At 49.9% G+C, this 18,771-nt stretch overlaps 1 protein-coding gene and 1 non-coding gene across 2 annotated transcripts in view; both read left to right on the plus strand.

Moving 5' to 3' along the window:
- Nucleotides 1–2,375: 2,375 nt before the first annotated feature.
- The window catches only part of Myh9 (myosin heavy chain 9), an 82,337-nt gene continuing 65,941 nt past the window's right edge, over nt 2,376–18,771 (plus strand). Inside the window, exon 1 of the mRNA XM_050165536.1 lies at nt 2,376–2,564. The gene's annotated coding sequence lies outside the window, so the exon portion shown is untranslated. The remainder of the gene's footprint in view (nt 2,565–18,771) is intronic.
- LOC126515850 (U6 spliceosomal RNA) lies at nt 3,752–3,853 on the plus strand. The gene has a single exon (XR_007595937.1). It is a non-coding gene; the product is annotated as a U6 spliceosomal RNA (small nuclear RNA).

Genomic DNA, 18,771 nt, shown 5'->3' on the forward strand with positions numbered 1-18,771 from the left:
TTATGCCTGCATAGTAATCAAGTGTAGACCATTTTATCCACTTTATTATTATTATTAATTTTGAAGTCAGGGGCTCACTATGTAGCCCAGGTTCGCCTCCAGTTCAGTTTGCTGCAGCGTTTTGAATGTTAGAAGTTTTGGAATTACGGACATGAGCAACACACATTTTTTTTTTTTTTTAGCAACACACATTTTTATATTGACTGACTTTCTTCCTACTATGCTTTTTTTTGGTGGGAGGATGACAGGGTCTTACTACATAACCCTGGCAGTCCTGAAACTCATGAGATCTACCTTACTGCTACCTCCCAGGTGCTAAGCACTAGGATTAAAGGCATGTGCCATCAAACCTGGCTTTTTTTTTTTTTAACATCGAAAAATTTATTTTGTGTACATCAGAGGACAATCTGTGGGGAACTTGAGTTTGGCTGCAAGCACCTTTACCTGCTGAGCCATCTTGCTGTCCCCTTTGGCTGCTTTAAGCTCCTGTGGCTGTTTCTGTACATCCTTTAATGGATGGAAATGGTCATTTTGTTGTTGTTGAATAAATCTTAAGGGTGGAACTGTTGACTGTTGAGGTATACATGAAGCTCCAGTAAATAAAGTCAAGGACTGGCTTGCTTTTTCTTTCTTTTTTGAATCATGGATTCATGGGGCCAAGGGTAGCTTTGACATCTTGATCCTCCTGCTTCCACCTCCCCAATGCTGAAACGACAGGTGTGAGCCACCATGCACTTCTTTTTTGAAGTCTGTCCTTTCCTTAGTAAACTCTGTGTGTGTGTGTGTGTGTGTGTGTGTGTGTGTGTGTGTATGTTATTACAAATTGAACCCAGGCCTTGCACATGCCAGATAAATGCTCTACTGCTAGCCGGGCAGTGGTGGTGGCACACGCCTTTAATCCCAGCACTCGGGAGGCAGGAGGATCTCTGTGAGTTCGAGGCCAGCCTGGTCTACAAGAGCTAGTTCCAGGACAGGCTCCAAAGCTACAGAGAAACCCTGTCTCGGGGGGAAAAACAAAAACAAACAAACAAACAAACAAAAAAAAACTCTACTGCTGAACTACATCCCCAGCCTCTTGATGGTCAGTTTTAAAAGTAATTCTTTGCTATTTATTTCACATATTTGAACCATTTGTCTGTGTAGTTCCAGGTGGTCTTGAGTTATCCTCATCCTACTTCAGTCTCTTAAATTCTGATCTACCACCCACAACCCCTGGATGTCTTCATCCGTTTTTCTTTTGAAGCATTTGGATTTTGCCTACCAACTAGGAAGTGATCTTTAAGGTATTTAGGTAATAATCATTTGTCATCCGGTCTGCAAAATCTTTTTTTTTTTTAAAGCTGTCTTTAGTCTTTAGAAAGTAAGTTTTCCCTGAAGTTCATTTGGAAGGATTGTTTTTAGCTGTGTTAGCAAGAACATTCCAACAGTTAAGAGCAGTGAGGAGAAATTTGCCATCATAAAGTGATTTAAAAGCTATTCCCATTGACTGCAGGATCGACCACACACAGATCAATGGGCACAACTCGAAAACGGATAGGTTGAGAGTGGTACCTACAAATCAGGGCAGAAAACAATTGTGTGGACAGATTCCTGGTGGATTAAATGAGAAGCGCGAAAAATGTATCCTCTCGTAGTTAGTAACTAAAATAAAAAAATGTAATAAGCGCTTAAAAATAATTTAGCGACAAATATCTCAGAGGATGTGTCTGACTTAATTACTCAGTGGTAAAGCGCGGTTTAGATCGCATTCCAAGCAGCGGGAACCGCCAAAGCAAAGGTTCAGAGGCTCCAAAATCGAACTCAGGACGCCCACACGGAATGCTGGGTTGAAGCCATGCCCGCCCCCACAGCCATCATAATTATGTAAAATACCACTTTTCCCATATATGGTACTTAATATCTGTTCTCCTGGTAGGACAGGACGAAGGGAAAACACGACTCGCTGGGCGGAGTGTCAGAGCCTCAGACCTTCCCAGCACGCTCCCGCCGGCCTCGGCGCAGCCCAGGCTGCGCACCAGAGCCGGGACCCGGAGCCCAGCGCGCCCGGAGCCGCCCACTCCTGATTGGGTGTAGCTCACATCAATCCTCGTCCCTGTAACCTGGCTGTCCGTTGGATCCGCCCCACGAGGCGGGGCTCCCGCCTAGGAAGCGCGGGGAAGGTGGGGTGGGCGGAGGTGGGGACGGATGGGGAGGATGAATCCCAGCCCGCAGGCATCCGTCCCTGGTCTGCTTATAGGCCGAAAATCTGTCCGTTTAGGCCAGACTCCTGCTGGATTGGGCAGAGTGGAGAGGGGGCGGGCTCTCCAGGGAGCTCCGCCCCCGAGCCGGCGGCAGGCTTCAGACCCGCCCTCCTCTGGAAGGGCGGGGCTGGCGGCGTTCAGCAGAGCTGGGTGCGGTGAGGCGCGCAGATCACCGCGGTTCCTGGGCAGGGCACGGAAGGCTCAAGAACCTGACCTGCTGCAGCTCGAGTCTCCCCTTCGCCCCACCCCGCCGCACCGCCCGAGCTCTCGAGAAAGTCCTCTCGGTAGAACCAGCGCCTGTTCCCCGGGCAGACCCAGGCTCAGGTGAGCGAGCCCTGCCGGTGTGTCCCGCCCCGGGGCTGCCGAGCGCGCGCGCGCGGCGACTATACACTGGGCGCTTGGAGCCGGCGGCCCTGTGGTTCTCGGCCTCCGCGTGGCCGGCTCTGGAGCGGTCGGGCGCGAACCTCTGGGTCCGGGCTCTGCATCGTCACCCGAGGGGCGCTAGGCAGCGAGGCCTTGGGGTTAGGGAGCCGAGGGACATAGTCCCCGCCCCGTCGGGAGGCTTCCCGGTCGGGGCACTGGGAACTCGGCCTGCTTCTGTCGCCTGTGCGCTCCCGCCTCCCCGACGGCCGGCTCGGGCAAACTTTTTAACCCCTTCGGGGACACCGCAGTCCCGGGGCCGCCATCTGAGCCCACGGGGATGGGGATGCGGGCTCGGGGCAGTGGCTCTTCTGTAAGTTTTGCAAAGGGAGGTAACGGGCAGGCGGCGACCGCTTGGCAGCTGTCAGGTCGTCCTGAGTCAGGATCGGTCGGTCCCGCCGCAGACATTGCGCCGGGCTCGGTTTCCGCCCTCCGCAGCGGACTTCCTCATTCGCCCGGCAGCCTTCAGGCTGGGAGGGGGCGGGGAGAGGTGCGCTGGGTGCGTGGGAAAGGGGGACCCGGCCGCCGCGGGGCCCAGGGTGCCGGAAGGACCCCGTCCCGCCTCATATAACCTTGGGTTTCTATTGCCCGAGGGCAAAAGGCCTGGGTCTGCCCGCAACCGTCGAGCCGCCCAGGCGAACACCTGATTTCACCGCACCCTGGGACGCCACGCCCGGACTAGTATCTGGAAGCTGGCCCTGACTTTAGGACCAGGCCCGGCCACTGCATCTTTTATGTTAGGGTTAGAGGCGGAGTTTTGAAGACATTCCCCCCACTTCCCTGTGCAAGGGTCCTCACCTAGGCCACGCCCAGGCCAAAAAATGCACCCTGCTCCTCCTGGTCCTCATCTCTTCTAGGCAAAGGAGTCTCAACCCTCCTGGACTTGCTTGCGGGCAGTAGTGAAATTGAGGGCAGGGTGGGCCTGGGCGGGTGCCTGAAGCCCCACCCAGCGGTGTTAGGGAAAAGGTTTCTGGGAAGTCCCAGGTCTTGGAGACCCGGAGGCTACTTCGGCTGGGCAGTGGAGATCTGGGCAGTGACTTCTCCATCTGAGTGGTTTTCTGAATTTAGCCAGATTTCAAAGTAACTGTTGCCTGCTCCCTTCGGCAGCACCCATACCAAAATTGGAATGATACACAGATTCATGGCCCCTACGCAAGGATGACACGCAAATTTGTTAAGCGTTCCATATTTTTAGCCGACGTAGACTGGCGTGTCCCGTCCATCTCTGGACAAGCCATCCCTGGGCAAGCGGCTCACTCTCAAGCGTGACTAGGTTTCTTCGCCTAATTGGCTCTCTCATCTGCTGTGGGCCAGCCAGCCTCAGCACCTCCATCTGAACTTAAGCCTGAACTTCTTAAGCCGCTGGGGCCCTCCCAAGTCTTGGACCAAGTTAAAAATAAAGTTTTTTGAAACAGAAAAAAAAATGAAAAATTTTAAAAACGTAACTGTTAAAGGGGAAGAATCCTAGCCCCTTCTTGTTCACAGTAACATTGTAGCGATTTCTGACTCCAGTGTCTAGAGGCCAGGCTGATAACCCCACCTGCCTACCTTCTTTTAGTTTAGGAGGCAAGCTGCTTAAAGGCCTGTTTAGACAATCTCTCAATACCAGTCAGTTTATATACAAGGTTGCTGTGGGTGGGGGAAGGGTCTATAGATGTGTAATTGAGCAAATATTTAACTGGCTTCTCCTGCCAGGGACTTTGCCAGGTGGTGTGTGTGGGGGTGGGGTGCGGTGGGTGTGAGTTGAGTAAGACTTGGCCCCTGCCCCCAGGCACTTAGGGGAGAGTTGAGACAAATCAGTAGGTGACTCTAGTGTGTGGCGGGGATGACAGGAACTCCAGAGAGGTACTGTGAGGCATCGGACTACCCTTGAGAGCTTGTTGGCCTCCTGAAGAGACTTGTGTCCTGGGGAAATTTGAGGGCTTCAAGGAGCAACTGGGGCACAGTGCGATACAAAGACGGCTTGTGCTGTGTCCCAAACAAGCCACAGACAAAGGACTCAAGGAATTCCTAGGTTAAGGGGGCACTGCTGTCCAGGGCACACAGGGAAGCCACCACGAGGAAGGAAGACATTTCAGGCTTGGCAAACTGAGGCAAACACGTGGTGAAGGAAAGTGGGGAGTCATTTAATGGGTAATTGGGGAGTAATTAGAAGCATCGAGATTGCTCAGTGTAATTCCAGAGCCAGTGTGCGGTGTGGGTGACACTCCAGCGCTTTGCTTCTGTACTCAGCAGGTCCTGGCAGGGCAGGTGGGCAGACCCGGGTTCCCTTGGAACCAGCATTAGCAAGTTCTGTTGGGAGGCATTATGCTGCCCCTCGGGGAAAGGGAAGCTGAGAGGCAGGGACCAGTGGGGCTGCTGCTCTGAAGGGCATGAGAAGGGAGAGGAAAGAAAGGACCGGGGTTCTGGTTTATCTGGTTTTTATTTTAAGTTTTGAAATTTTTAACCAAAGGGTTTGGAGATAGGGCAGTGTCTCTCTTGTGGAATGAAGAGTGCATGTTAATCACAGCCTGCCTTTTGCCTGGTCTTGTTCTAGAAAAAAAAAAAAACCAACAAAACAAGGATCTCTTAGCTCTTAGAGAAGCACACCAAAAAATGCACCATTGTCAGAGAGCTGGTAGGGTATTGGTAGACGTGGGGCTGGAGTTTTGCTCACTTCCTCTTCTTACTAATCCTTCAATAAAGTACTTAAGACAGCCCCTACCAGCTTGACATCTGTATTTTCAAAGGAGAGGAAGGGTTAGCCCTTGTTTTCCTTCTCTGGGGGAGGGGGAGAAGCTAAAGCAAGGGGCAAAAAAATCCTTGCCTTGACAGCTTCCTCCAAGCATCATGTTCCAAAAATATTTAGAATAACAAAATCTGTGTGTTCCCTTAATTAAACAAATGTCCTAATTTACTGAGCATAAAACAGCATCTCCGCCCTCAGGGGCAGGAAGTAGATTTTCCTTTTGTGCTGCCCCAGAGAATCACTGCCTCAGCTTTAACCCTTGGTGCTCTGAGCCCCTGGCCTCAGGGCCTCTGGTGACAGCAGAACAGAGCACTGGTTTCCTAGGCAACTGGCTCATAGACTTCTGTTAAAAAAATTAAATTTTTAATAAAGAAAAGTTTGTGTGTGAGTTGAGTGAGTGAGTGAGAGAGATAGATAGATACTAAGGGGAGTTGGTTCTTCTACCATGTGGGTCCTTGGGATCTAGCTCAGACTTGTGGCAAGGGCCTGCAGTCCACAAAGTTGGCCTCAGAATCCCATTTTTTTTTTTCCGAGACAGGGTTTCTCTGTGGCTTTGGAGCCTGTCCTGGAACTAGCTCTGTAGACCAGGCTGGTCTCGAACTCACAGAGGTCCGCCTGCCTCTGCCTCCCGAGTGCTGGGATTAAAGGCGTGCGCCACCATCGCCCAGCTCAGAATCCCATTTTTAAGTTGGGAAGAGTGAGTGGGTCAGGGAAAGAACATGGGCTGTGGTGATAGGCAGAGTTCAAATCCTGGCACTGCCCACTAGCTTTGTGACATCCTCAGTTTTCTCAGCTGGAGCATGGGTGTCCTGGGCTCTGCTCTGCAGAACTGGATGCAGGAACTAGGAGTAGTCCCTGGAAAAGGCCTGCTATCTAGTAGCTGTGCACATCTCTCTCTGTTATTTTTGTCGTAGATTTTACTAGTCTTGCCTCTCACTGGGTGGTTCTGAGGGTAGAGGCTAGACCATTTTCCTTGGTTCCTAAAACTTAGCTTTTTTTCCTACCTCTAGGGATACTCAGGGTTGCCTGGCTAGGGGAGGGGAGGCAAAATGGTGAAAACACAGTGACTTTAAGGCTGCAGACGCTTTTGGGTGCACTTACTTAGGAATGTGTGCTAAATGACTTGATTTGAGGTGTGGGCCTAGGCAGAAGCTGCTCATAATGTCTGTGGCTTTTCTTTTTTCTTTTTCTTCTCAAACATGGTTTTCCATGTTCTAGGCGGTAGGCTAGGGTAGTGTGGAAAGAAGGATGGCAGACTTGTGTCTGGAGCCCTGGCCTCTAGCCGTGGTGCTGCAAGAAGGTTGGTTTGATCTTGTTAGAGAGGATCACATTCCCTGTAAGATTGTATCCGTTTGTGTGTCTTCTATACAGGGTGCCTGGGAGACTCTCCAGGTGAGGGACTTCCTTCCAAACACCTGCTTCCCTACTTGAGGGCTCATGGATGGGGGTGTTCGTTGCACAACTTTTTTTTTTTAAATGTTTTGTGTTTGAGTGTGCACGCACACATGTGTGAGTGTGCAAGTGTGTGTGTGTTATGAGTACAGGTGTCAGAAGAGGCCAGAGGTGTGGGATTTCCCTCTTTAGCTGGAGTTAGCAAGCAGTCGGTCGTGAGCCACATGATGTGGGTACTGAGAACCAAACTCCAGTCCTCTGCCAAAACTGTACTCACTCTTAACCACTGAGCCACTGCTCCAGCGTTGGGCACACCTCTCTTTTGAAGGTAGTTTTGCCAGTATCTGTTGAAGCGTATTCCCTTCTGTGTTCTAGGCATTTACCCCACAGATAAACTTGGCTGTGCGAAAGGAAATGTCTGAGGGTAGTTATTGTGGCATTGTCAGAGAAGAAGGCAGGAAACAAGCTCACTGTCCATTAGAAAGGTCATGTTAATCATGGCACAGCTGGACAGTGGAAATCCTTGCAGCCCTTCAAAGACAGGCTAATCTCTGTGCTCATAAGCAGGCTCTCGAGGGGACGAAAAAGCACAGCTAGATGCGGTGCCTCATGTTCTCATTTGTGGACACCCTTCTCTGCTATTTTTTTGAGACAGGATCTCACTGTATAGGCTCAGGTTAGCCTCTGCCTTTCCACCTCTGACCACTTGAATTCTGTGATTGCAGACCTGTGCCATCACACCTGGTAGGGGTGGAAAGGGCTTAAAAATGAACTGACTTGCTCTTCTGGCTCAGAACACTTTGAGTCCTGTGTTCCTCAGCCTGCCTCAATCTCACTAGAATGACAGATGTATTGTTCTGGTTGTTGTCCCATCACCCACCCCAGCCTGGGGAGTGTAGGGCTGATTCCTTTTTTGGCTATGAGATAAAGAAGCTTGCATGGATTTGTTGTTGAGACAAGTTATCACTGGGTAGCTTTGGCTGTCCAGGATCTCACTCTGTAGATCAGGCTGGCCTTGAATTCATAGAGATCCGCCTGCCTCTGCCTCCTGAGTTCTGGGCTTAAAGGTGTGTGTCCCCTTCTTTTGTAACTTGGGGTCCTAGCGTTCGAAAGCACTCTTTCCGCTTTGTCCCAGTTGCTGCTCAGACATCTCATCTGTGGTTTTTGATGCATTAGCAGTGGGAAAGCTCAGGTTCTTGAAACAGTGTAATCAAAGGGACATGGCGACTTGGGGGGGGACCCTGACCTTTGTCTGCAGCCTTGGATGGTATGGGTACTGGAGGCGCTGCCAGCTCTGCTCTTTCCAGTGAAGCCCGAGGAAGAGCCTCCCAGGGCTCTGAGCAGACCGGGTGGAAAGAGAGAGTGGTATGAGTCACACCGGAGCACATAGCATGAGCCAGGCTCTAAAGTAGGCCTGCCACCACACGGGCAGGTGGTTGAAGGCTGGTGCCTGTGTGGTGTTTCCTCTTGCGGCACAGGGAGCTGCTCCTTGGTTCTGATGTGAGTCTCTTTAAAAAGGACCCGAGGCAGGGTTGTGCTGGAATTAGTCGGATTCCACTCTGACCAGTTTCCCAAGCCTGAGGTGATTCAGCACTGGGCAGGTGGATGGAGAAGGAGGCCTTGGCCGAGGTCCCTAGCTGTCTTCATTGTGGTGTGAATGCCTAGGACCCTCCTTTGGCTGAGGAGCTGGCAGTGCTCTCTGGAAGGAAGTCGCTGGTGAAGGGTGAGGCCCTGTGCATGCCCCGTGCAGGACAGGTTGGGCTGTCCATGTCCCAAGTGACTTTTTTGTGACCTCTCAGGATTTCTAGGTGCTTTGCAAAGGAAAAGGGGGTCTCCCAGGGAGGCCTCTATGGTCCCACTGGGCCAGATGCCTGTCTCCCTAATGTTTATGTGTTGAGGTAGCCATAGGCAAATTTCTTTCTTTTGCGGGCTGTCATTGATCAAGAGGACATTTACAATTCCAAAACTTGACCCTTAGATTTTCTTTTTATTCTTAATTTCCTTTCCCCTGCAGTGCAGGGAATCATTCAGTCCGAAGGCTTAGATACTATTTTGCCACTGAGCCTCTCCCTTAAATCTGTCCCCCAAACTCTGAATTTTGATTCTAAATGTAAATGATCCTGATGAAAAGAAAAACCATTGGCATCAGTGCTGGGCATGGTGGCTCATGCCTGCAATCTCAGCACTGAGGAGGCAGAGGCAGGCAGATCTCTGAGTTCCAGACCTTTCATCCAGCACAACTAGACCCTGTCTCGAAACAAAAAGTCCCTATTTGTTGAATTTGCTTAGCCTTGTAGAATGTCTGAGTCGGAGGGTTTTGGGTCTAGTTTTTAAAGAGATGCTTTTTTCTTCCCATGTTGAGTACTTTGCCCAGAGTTCATGCCAAGAGTTGCTCCTGGCTTCACTCAGCCAGGAGAAAGTGGTTTTGAACGGTACCCTCTTTCTTGGCTTTCGTGGGCTGGGAGCCAGGCAGCATACCCGGCTCCCTTACTTAGCCTTCCCTCAAAACCTTCCCTCCCTTAAAACATCTTTTCCATTGAGAGGCAGCAAGTTAGAGAATGGGGGAGGTGTTGGATTTGTCTGAATTTCCTCCAGTTGGGTGGGGCTCTTGGGCTGAAAAAGTACAGAGAGAGAGAGAGAGAGAGAGAGAGAGAGAGAGAGAGACGCCATCCTGAAAGCCACATTAGCACTTACTGTCTCCAGCCAGTCTGAATTTCTAGTAACTTTGACTCAGTCTCAGGATCAGCTATTTTTTTGTTGAAGGTTTTTGGCTTGGACAGACCTGGACTGGACTCAGAACCGCATCTCCCGCTGCTTGCCTCAGTTCCTGCCTGAGACATGGACGTGCCAGCTTTGAAATGGGGTATTCTTCACCTTCGTCCCGTCTTCTTCCCTCCTTACCCTTGTTATCCGTCTGCATCGCAGGAAATGCATGTTCAGGTTAAAGAGATTACATTTACTCCACAGAACTACCCCTTGGTAACCGGGGTGGTGGTAGCTAACTGATGTGGGAAGGAGCCAGCTGGCAGGCCTCTGGGCTTGATGTTGGCTTCTGAGGCCAGCCCCTGTGTATCCTCCCTCTCATCCTTGTTACTCTGATATGAGCGGGGTGAGCATTAAGAAGAAAGGGTTTGGAGAGCTGCAGAGGCCCCTTTCTGTCGAGTGTCTGTGTTTCCTGTGTTTTATGTGAAGTCACTGGGCTGGAGAAGGCGGCTTCCTGTGTGATAAACATGAAGAACGGAGCAGCGGAACACTTGGTGACTTAACCTAACTAGGCCAGAGTGGGGGTGAGGGTTAGGAATCTTAGACCTCACTGGACTGCGAGGCCGGGGAAACTAAAGGTTGCCCCCTTTCCTTTCTGGTTCCTGCCTTAGCATAGGGCCTGGCCCTGGGTTCGCTTCAGGCCTCACTGCTTGAACAGAACTAAGGTCTCCAGGGTGCCTGTCTTAGGGGTTTCTACTGCTGTGTTGAAACGTGACCAAGAGCACCTTGGGGATGAAAGGCTTTTTTAAAAGCTTTTTATTAAAAATTAGGCTTGTATCTGTAGTCCATCATCAAGGGAAGTCAGGGCAGGAACCTGGAGGCAGGAACTGAAGCAGAGGCCACGGAGGATGCTGCTTACTGCCTGTCTCCTCATGGCTCTGTCAGCTCCCTTTCTTAGACAGCCCAAGCCCATCTGCCTGGGGGTTGCACTATTTCGAGCTGTCTGTCTGTCTGTCTATCTATCTATCTATCTATCTATCTATCTATCTATCTATCTATCTATCTACTATCTGTATCTTTAATTAAGGAAATGCCCCACAGGCTTGCCTACAGGCCAGCCTTGCATTTTCTCAGTTTAGGTTTCTCTCAGAACAGCTGTAGCTTGTGTCAGGCTAACATAAACTAGCCAGCACAGGAGAGACTGGGACAGAGTAGCAGCTCAAGAGTCTGGGTATCCGAGTTGAGTCACAGCTATGCTAGTGACAGAGGTCAGATTGTCTTGAGCACTGTATGTAACAAACTGTGCTGATAAATTCTCCTCTTGCCCCCAGGAAGTAGAAGCTGAGGAATTGCTTTACAGAGATTCAAACTAGGGGGGCTGCTTCAGCTCCTGTGGCCTTACAACACCTTTCACTGGGGGCATACATGGCCTCGCTTGGAAAGAGGGTGGACTGGTTCCTGTGACTTTCTCTTTCTCTGGCTGTGAGCTCATTAAAGAGCACAGTCATCCCCACTGCATCTGGCCACTCACTCATTGAGCTCTCCTGTGCTATGGTATTTATCGCAGCTACTTTCTTCATGAGTATGGAGTTCGGGGAGGGAGGCAGGCAGGCAAGAGGACTGTGGCCGCTAACATGGAGTCAAGCCCAGGATAACTGTTGGCTGTTGGACCCAGTGTTGCCCACTGGGGACCATGGCCAGAAGCCCATTGCTGTCTTAGCAGGTGGGCTCTTGCTGATGCCTGTGCAAGGAACACTGTTGCATTCCTTCCTTTGTCTGGCCACCTTTCCAACTGCTATTCAGTAACCAGACTGGATAATGTGGATTTCCTATGTGCAAAGCTGGAGGGACCCCAGGGCCAGGCGCAGGGAGGATGGAGATACAGGAAATGTGGTTTGTAGGAGCTGAGGGTCTCCAGCTCATACAGGGAGCAGCCCTGGGTGGGTGGGAGGTCTGAGATGGTTGCTTAGAGGAGGTGGCACTTGAGCTGATGGCAGAATCAGAGGACAGGGCATGACGTGCCCAGGGAGCAGGGTTGGGACTGTGCTTTTAGGCACTTCAACCCTGCTAGCACTTTGTGCAGGAGTGATTCAGGTGGGTGAAGGCCCATGACTCATGCATGGTCCTGGTGAAAGGCTCCCTTTCCTTGGTAGGCCCTCGCCTTTTTAGAGCCCAAGATAGTCACCTGTCTTGGGTGGCTTGCCTTCTTGCACCATTTCCTGCGAAGTAGAGTGCTGCATTCCACTCCCAGGTCATTAGCCTCTGGCTGGGGGTGCTGGGCAGGCTGCCCATGTCCACTGGTTGCATGATCAGACATCAGGTTTACCCAGTCAAAGGACTCGAGGTGAGATTTTTCTCGTACTATTTATTGAGAAACGACCATTGCTATTGGAAACAGTGTCCTATTAAAGTTAAAAAGAGAAAACCAGGCCTGTTGTTTCCAGCACAAGTATGACAACAGAGCTGACAAGAAGCACCCCACCATTGGGGTTTCTGGGCTTCCTGCACGTGCATCACACGCACACCTGTATGCACTTCACCAAATCCCAAGCAGAGTGATGCTGTGTACTCTGATTTCTCATTTAGTGCTGTAACCTCAGGTTTCCTATCTGCAACATTATCCACACAGGGTGTTTTAATGTTACTGTCCACTGAGGGGTAGAACTCTTATTCACATTGTCAGAAAGCACCATGGTTTCTCTTGACTGTTTTCACTCAATGAGGAGATGGTTGCACATCAGGATATTGGTGTCTGAGATCACTGGGCTGCTTTCTGGTCTTAGGAACATGGTCAATGCCTTCTGGTATTGTGACTGAGAAATGGGGATTTGCAGAGGAGATGGGGCTGCTGGGTGCCCAGTCCGGTTCATAGAAAGCTGGTCAAACCACTTTGTCATTCATGAGCTGTCAGGAGGCCCAGGAGCTGGCGCCAAGAGCTGGGAGACCTTTCCAGGCTCTGTGGAGGAAAGTCTTCCACCTTCTGTCTCTTAGCCCTACACATACATCTCTTGTCTCCTGTGTGCACCGCACAGTTTATAAGCTCTGGGTCAGAAAAACCATGTGGAAGAGGTGAAGAACCAAATGTCTCCTTGGGGCCTTGTTCACTGGGTAGTCACTGCTGAGGACCATACTGAGTAGGAAGGAGACTGAGGGTAGGGAGGAAGGGGAGATGGGGCCCCACCCAGGAGTGTAGGGAGGGTCTGAAGACTTGTACTTTGCCAGGGGCCCAGTACTCTGCTGAGGCTCCTACCTTGCGGAGATGGTGTAAGAATTGTAGCAATAAGTTGCAACACTTTGACTTTGTTGTAAAAAGGAAGTTTCAGAATCCTAGTGGTAGTTTTTGGACGATGTTTTATCTGTGATGGGGAAGTATTTGCAGGGCAGCCCAGGCTTTGGGATGGTAGGTGCCAGCCTTCAACAGGGAAGGCATTTTACTTAGCTCTCTCTGCCCCCTCCACTCAGATCCCACTCCAGTTTAAGACTTTCTGAACTGTGTGGTCTTCTTAGAGAGGAGGAGAGGTAATTTGTTGCTTGTGAAGGAGCCAGAAGCTTGTTGCCACCTGCCCTGCTAGGGGAATGAAGGAGGTGGCGGTGGCCCCAGAAATGCTGGCAGGACTCAGGCATTGCAGTCTTTGCTCACCCCCACCCTGCAGTTTGTGTTTGCATCAGCCCAGGTCTCTTGGGTTTGAGGTTTGTCACCTGTTCACAATCCCCCCATCTCCCCACTCCCCCCATCGCAGTTTACTCAAAGCAGCACAATCCAAGGCTTAACCTAGCTTTCTTTTCACACATGGATTGAAGTTGGTACAAATAAAAAGTAATTGGAGGAGTCCAGCAGCTGATGGATTATTAATAATATTCCTAGTTAGGGGGAGGCCTTTTGTGGGCCCTTGAAAAAAATTAGTTTATATGTATTGCCTTCATGTAAGTATGTATACTGCATGCATGTATGCAATTTATATGTATTTCTTTCATGTATGTGTACTGTATGCATGTCTGCTGCCCAGGAAGCCCAGAAGAGGGCATTGGTTCTCTGAATGTGAAGTTAAGGATGGTTGTGGACCACCATGTAGGTGCTGGAAACCGAATCTGGGGCCTCTGCAAGAGCAGGAGGTGCTCTTGATGGCTGACCAATTTCTCCACTCCCCCCTTGTATCTTTATTCACTTCCTGTTTACATTGCTGTTCGGTAATTGCAGGTCAAGGATCATCATTTGAGTTGATACTATTTTGCATTATTTACTAGCTGTCATATTGGGGGTGGGGGAAGGGAATGTAAGGATTAGAACAGTGGGAGGAGGACATGGGAATAGAGCTGGGTGATGCAGCTGAGTTTGGATCCCATTTTTTTTTTTTATCCAGGTCATTTATTAGCTCTGAACTGAAGGCTGGGTGTGCGGTAGAGGCTGTTCTGGGTCCTGGGACTGTGCCATTGAGTAAGTCCTGTGACGCCCCTGCAGTGTGTAGTCTGTAGAGGCAGACAGCAGTCCCAGGAGCCGGTTCACTGTTGTCAGACTGCACTATACACAGGAGGCTGCACTATACACAGCTGCAGTGAAGTGCTACTGCTGGAAGTCAAGGTCACAGTGGGACCATTGGCATCCTGGCTTACACGTGGCTGTCCTGTTGTGTTCTCCTCACATGCTTGTCTTCAGCATATCTGTGTCCTAGTCTCTTGGGGGACACCAGTCATACTGGATTTGGGGCTATTCCAGTAACCATGGCTTGACTTAGTCCTCTTTGTCAAGGTGCTGTTTCCATCATGGATAAGAACTTGAGGTATGTCTTCAGTGATCAGAGGAGCCCAGTGCAGCCCCGATATTCTGGTGACCCTTTTCAGGTCTAGGGGATGAGTACCTCCTGGTGTTTTTTTTTTTTTTTTTTTTTTTTTTTTTTTTTTNTTTTTTTTTTTTTTTTTTTTTTTTTTTTTTTTTGACAGGGTTTCACTATATAGCCCTGGCTGGCCTGGAAATCCTTATGTAGACCAGGGTGATCTTGAACTCATAAGAGAGCCACTTGCTTCTGCCACTGCTTCTGCTTCCCCAGAGCTGAAGTTAGCTCTTCTCACCCCCTACTACTTCTTAGTCTGCTTTGACATTCACGTTCTCACATGTAAAGGGACCGAGAGGAGCTCAGTGAAGATTAGACTGGGCTGGCTACATATATTTTTTTTTGATTTATTTATTTACTGTGTATACATTGTTCTGCCTGCATACCAGGAAAGGGTAACAGATCTCATTATAGATGGTTGTGAGCCACCATGTGGTTGCCGGGAACTGAACTCAGGACCTTTGGAAGAACAGCCAGTGCTCTTAACCTCTGAGCCACCTCTCCAGCCCCCGGCTACATATTGAAACTTTGTCTCCAACAAAACCAAGCAACTACCCCCTTGCACCCCTCTAACCTGACTCTTGTCTTGATGTTCTTGAGGCAGCTGAAGGATGATTGACTTCAAGCAGCAGGTACACTAGCTAGCCCCCATCCCAATCCTGCTCTCAGCGTCCCTTTTCACTTCAGAGCCCTTAGTGGTCGGGCTGTTCCGCCTTTCCATCTGGTGTGAGGAGTGTGGCTGGCGTCTCTCAAGGTCAGCGGGAAAGTGGTTCAGAACTATAAACTTTTACATCCCTGGGGTTGGCCAGAGGTGAGTGGCTGCTATTATAAAGCTGCTTTGCTGAGGACTTAGCCTGATTGGGGTGCCTCTCCTACTTCTCAGGGAAGTGCTGGCTCCTGAGTCTTGTGTTGGTCTGGTGTGCCTCAGGACCCTTGTGAGTCCTTTGAAGGCCCATGGTGGACTGGGGAAACAGGGGAACATGTTTATCCCTGACTGGGTCAGGCACACAAGTTTAATTTCAGCCTTGGGTGGGTGATGGCACATGGCAGCTAACAACTGTCTGTAACTCCACTTCCAGAGGGTCCAGAAGCCTCTTACGGATTCTGTGGGTACTGACAGGTGGCACACAGACATACATGCAGGCAAACACACATACACATAAAATAAAGTAAGGTAGAGAGTGGATGAAGACAAGACACCAGTGTTGACCTCTGGCCTCTGTACACACAGAGACACATACATCACAACACATACAAAAGTCTACTTTGTATGACAGTCTTTTTTATTATGGCTGCATGAAACTGTCACATCAAGGTTATTATGGCTGAAGTCTTCTACACGGAAGGCTGTCAGGAGTAGTGTTCTTATTTTATAGCTGGGCATGTTGAGACTCCCAGGAACCTAAGAATCAAACGATAGCTAGACTATGAGAGAGCTAAGATCCTCTGTTCTCATGGCCTCTCCCACATTCTCATGCCACCATTATAAAGGCAGTGGTGACATGGGTTTTCTGCCCCAGTGACTTTGGGTGCCAGTTGCTTACTGACTTATTGGTACCAGGTATAAGATCCCACCTCAGGTGAGCATGGGCAGGCCAGGGCTGATATGGTCGGCAGGTATGTGGGAGTTAGGAAGGAGGAGCTAGCTATTCTTAGCCTGCTTTCTTAAGAGAACCCAGCTTTGCTTCTCTTCTCCGGCACACCTCCTCCTGCTGGCCCCCACAATCACGCTGTTCTCAGCCTGCCTTCTGCCCACAGCCTGCTGCCTGCGTTGTTTCCTGTCCTGTCAGGGTGAAGAGGAGGAAATGCTCAGGAGGAAAGCCTTATTATCCCTGACTGTGTGGCACACGTGGCATTCCCCTGCACTACCAGTGCTCTGCTGCCCAAGCGAGCTGTCTCCTCCTCCCCTCCCCAGCCCTGGCCACAGTAGTCACTTGTTAGCTGTGTGTCCTGCTTGGAAGGGTTCTGGGGATGCTCCAGGTGGCAGGCTCTGCCTCATTGTGCACTTGGGAAGCCCTGTGTGAAAGTGCCCGAGGCTACTGTGGGGTGGGCCTCCCTCTTCCCTTGGAAAACCAGTCCTGGGCTTTAATTATCTTTAGGTCGAATAGCAGAATCCCCCCCCCCCCCAGTCCCGCCCACCCTTTTTCTTCTGGCCTTCAGACAAGAATGTAAAGAATGTGGTCCTCTGTTGTGGACCTGAGTAGAGGTCTGGGTGCCTAGGCCTAGGCCGCCTGGCCACTGGGGTGGGACTCAGAGGCTTGCCTTGGCTTTACAGGCTGCTTTGTTGTGCCCTGACTGTCAGGGACGTTCAGGATTGGTCGTAGTTTGTTTCGAGTCATGTGATTCCAGGCTTACTTTGTATATCCAGTGTGGCCCCTTTGAGACTGCTGGGAGGAGCTGCAGTAGGGAGATGACCCTCTTCCCCTCTCAGCAATCTTAAACCTCAGAGGAATCAAGTTTAGAGGGATTGGCAGGGGAGTCTGGTACAGGAAAGGTCAGGGTCAGGCCTGAGAACCAATTCTGTTGCTTCAGCTTTGGGGCAAGGAGACCAGAGTCACCTGTACACTTTCTTCCTGATCTGGTGTCTACTGTGATCCTTGCTGATTGCTTCTGAGTCTACAGCTTTATTGCCTGCCAGGAGGGGAGGCGGGGAGCCAAAGGGTTGGACATAGGACTCTGGAGTCCAGAATGAGACAGCAGGATGCAGACACCAATAGCAAGCCATGTACCAGTTGTGTCTTTTGCAAAAGGATACCATCAGGGCTGCTGTGTGTAAGTTCAGTTTCTCTGGATGGAAGCAGGCAGGATAAAATTAATGGCCATGTGATCTTTTGAGGTGGGCTCTGTAGGGGAGATTCTGTGTGATTAGTTTATTTACCCCCCCCCCCCCCCCACCCAGACAGCATCCAGGGGAGCCTGGCTCAGGAGCATCACTTTCTGCTTTGATCCCAGCATCTTCTGGGGGACACTTCCGTGTTTTCTTCTCTGTGTACACATTTTTGTATACATGCCTATGGGCACGTCTGTGAACATAGATCTATGCCCACAGATCTATACATATGTCTGTACGCATAGCTCTGTGTATCCAGATTTGTTTATGTCTATGGACAAGTCTGTGTGTATTCAGGGTTTGTGAATACATGTTTCCACATACATACATACATATCTGTGAGTGTATATGTGTATAAACATCTGTATATGCACATATTTGTATTTGTACATGTCTCGGTATGTATGTTTGTATCCAGGTCTTTGGGAATGTATCTTTGTGTGTATGTATTTGTTTATATATATAGTCTCTGTGTGTGCCTATTTGTTACACACATGCCTGTGTATGTGTCCAGATCTTTAGTGTGTGTATGTGTGTGAGTGTGCAAGTGTGTATGGAGGTGAGCTTGTGGGAGTTGTCTCCTGTGTGTGTCCTGGATTATCAAACTCAAGGTGCCAGGCTTAGTGACAGGCAATTCCACTCCCCTCATCTCTTTGGCTTGCATCCAGGTTTTTTATGTATCTATGGTTACATGTGTATGGGGGCTGTGGGCACAGGATTTACTCCAGAACAGGATGCTCTGACCTGAATGTCCCTAGGGCAGGCCCCCTACTTTTCTTATAAACCACTTTGGCCAACCTTGGTCACTTTGGAGCCTAATTGTGTGGCTCAGGCAAAGGTAAAGTTCTCTGGACAGTCAGGATTCTGGTGAAGGACATGGTTTGGGGTCATTCCTGCCAACCAAGCTTCCTATCCAAGGGCAGCTGGGGTTGGTCTGCCTTTAGACAAGAGTAATTATGTAACTAGAAATTGTTAATTTTCTTATGTGTAAAGCAAATAGTTTGGTCTTTACTCAGTGGTTCCTACTTTGATCTTCTTTCTGAGAGGCAGGAGGCTCAGGAATGCATCTGAACACCTCAGAAGAGGGTGTCAGAGTCTCTGGAGCTGGAGTTGAGGCCATTGCTGTATATGAGTACTGGGAACTGAACTTTGGTCCTCTGCAAGAATAAGTAAGCGTTCTTAATCCCTGAGCTGTTTCTCCAGTTCCTGCTTGTATTTTTTTTTTTTTTCTCCCTTCGAAATAGGGTTTCTCTGTGTAGTCCTGGCATCCTGGCTGTCCTGGAACTAGCCCTGTAGACCATTCTGGTCTCAGATTCATGGAGATGCACCTGCCCCTACCTCCAGAGTACTGGGATTAAACGCTTGTTTGTGTTTTAAGAAAAGGTCTTGGTGTGTCCTTGAACCTAAGTCTTATTGTCCCCCAAGATCCAGGGCTGCAGGTATATATGCCATACCCCTATCTGCTGCCTTCCTGGTTCTTAAAGAATGCCATCAGGGCAAGTCAGGTGCCTCTGAGCTTCCTGAGTCCCTTGTTTAAGAGGGAGGGACCGTGATTTCCACCTTGGCTTGGTGAAGGTTGGCAAGATCAAGCCACAGGAGTATGGTGAGACACATGTCTGGCAAGTGGCA

The sequence above is a fragment of the Alexandromys fortis genome, unplaced genomic scaffold, assembly GCF_014885135.2.
Source record: "Alexandromys fortis isolate MF-2015 unplaced genomic scaffold, M_Fortis_MF-2015_v1.1 scaffold_157, whole genome shotgun sequence".
Lineage (NCBI taxonomy): Eukaryota > Metazoa > Chordata > Mammalia > Rodentia > Cricetidae > Alexandromys > Alexandromys fortis.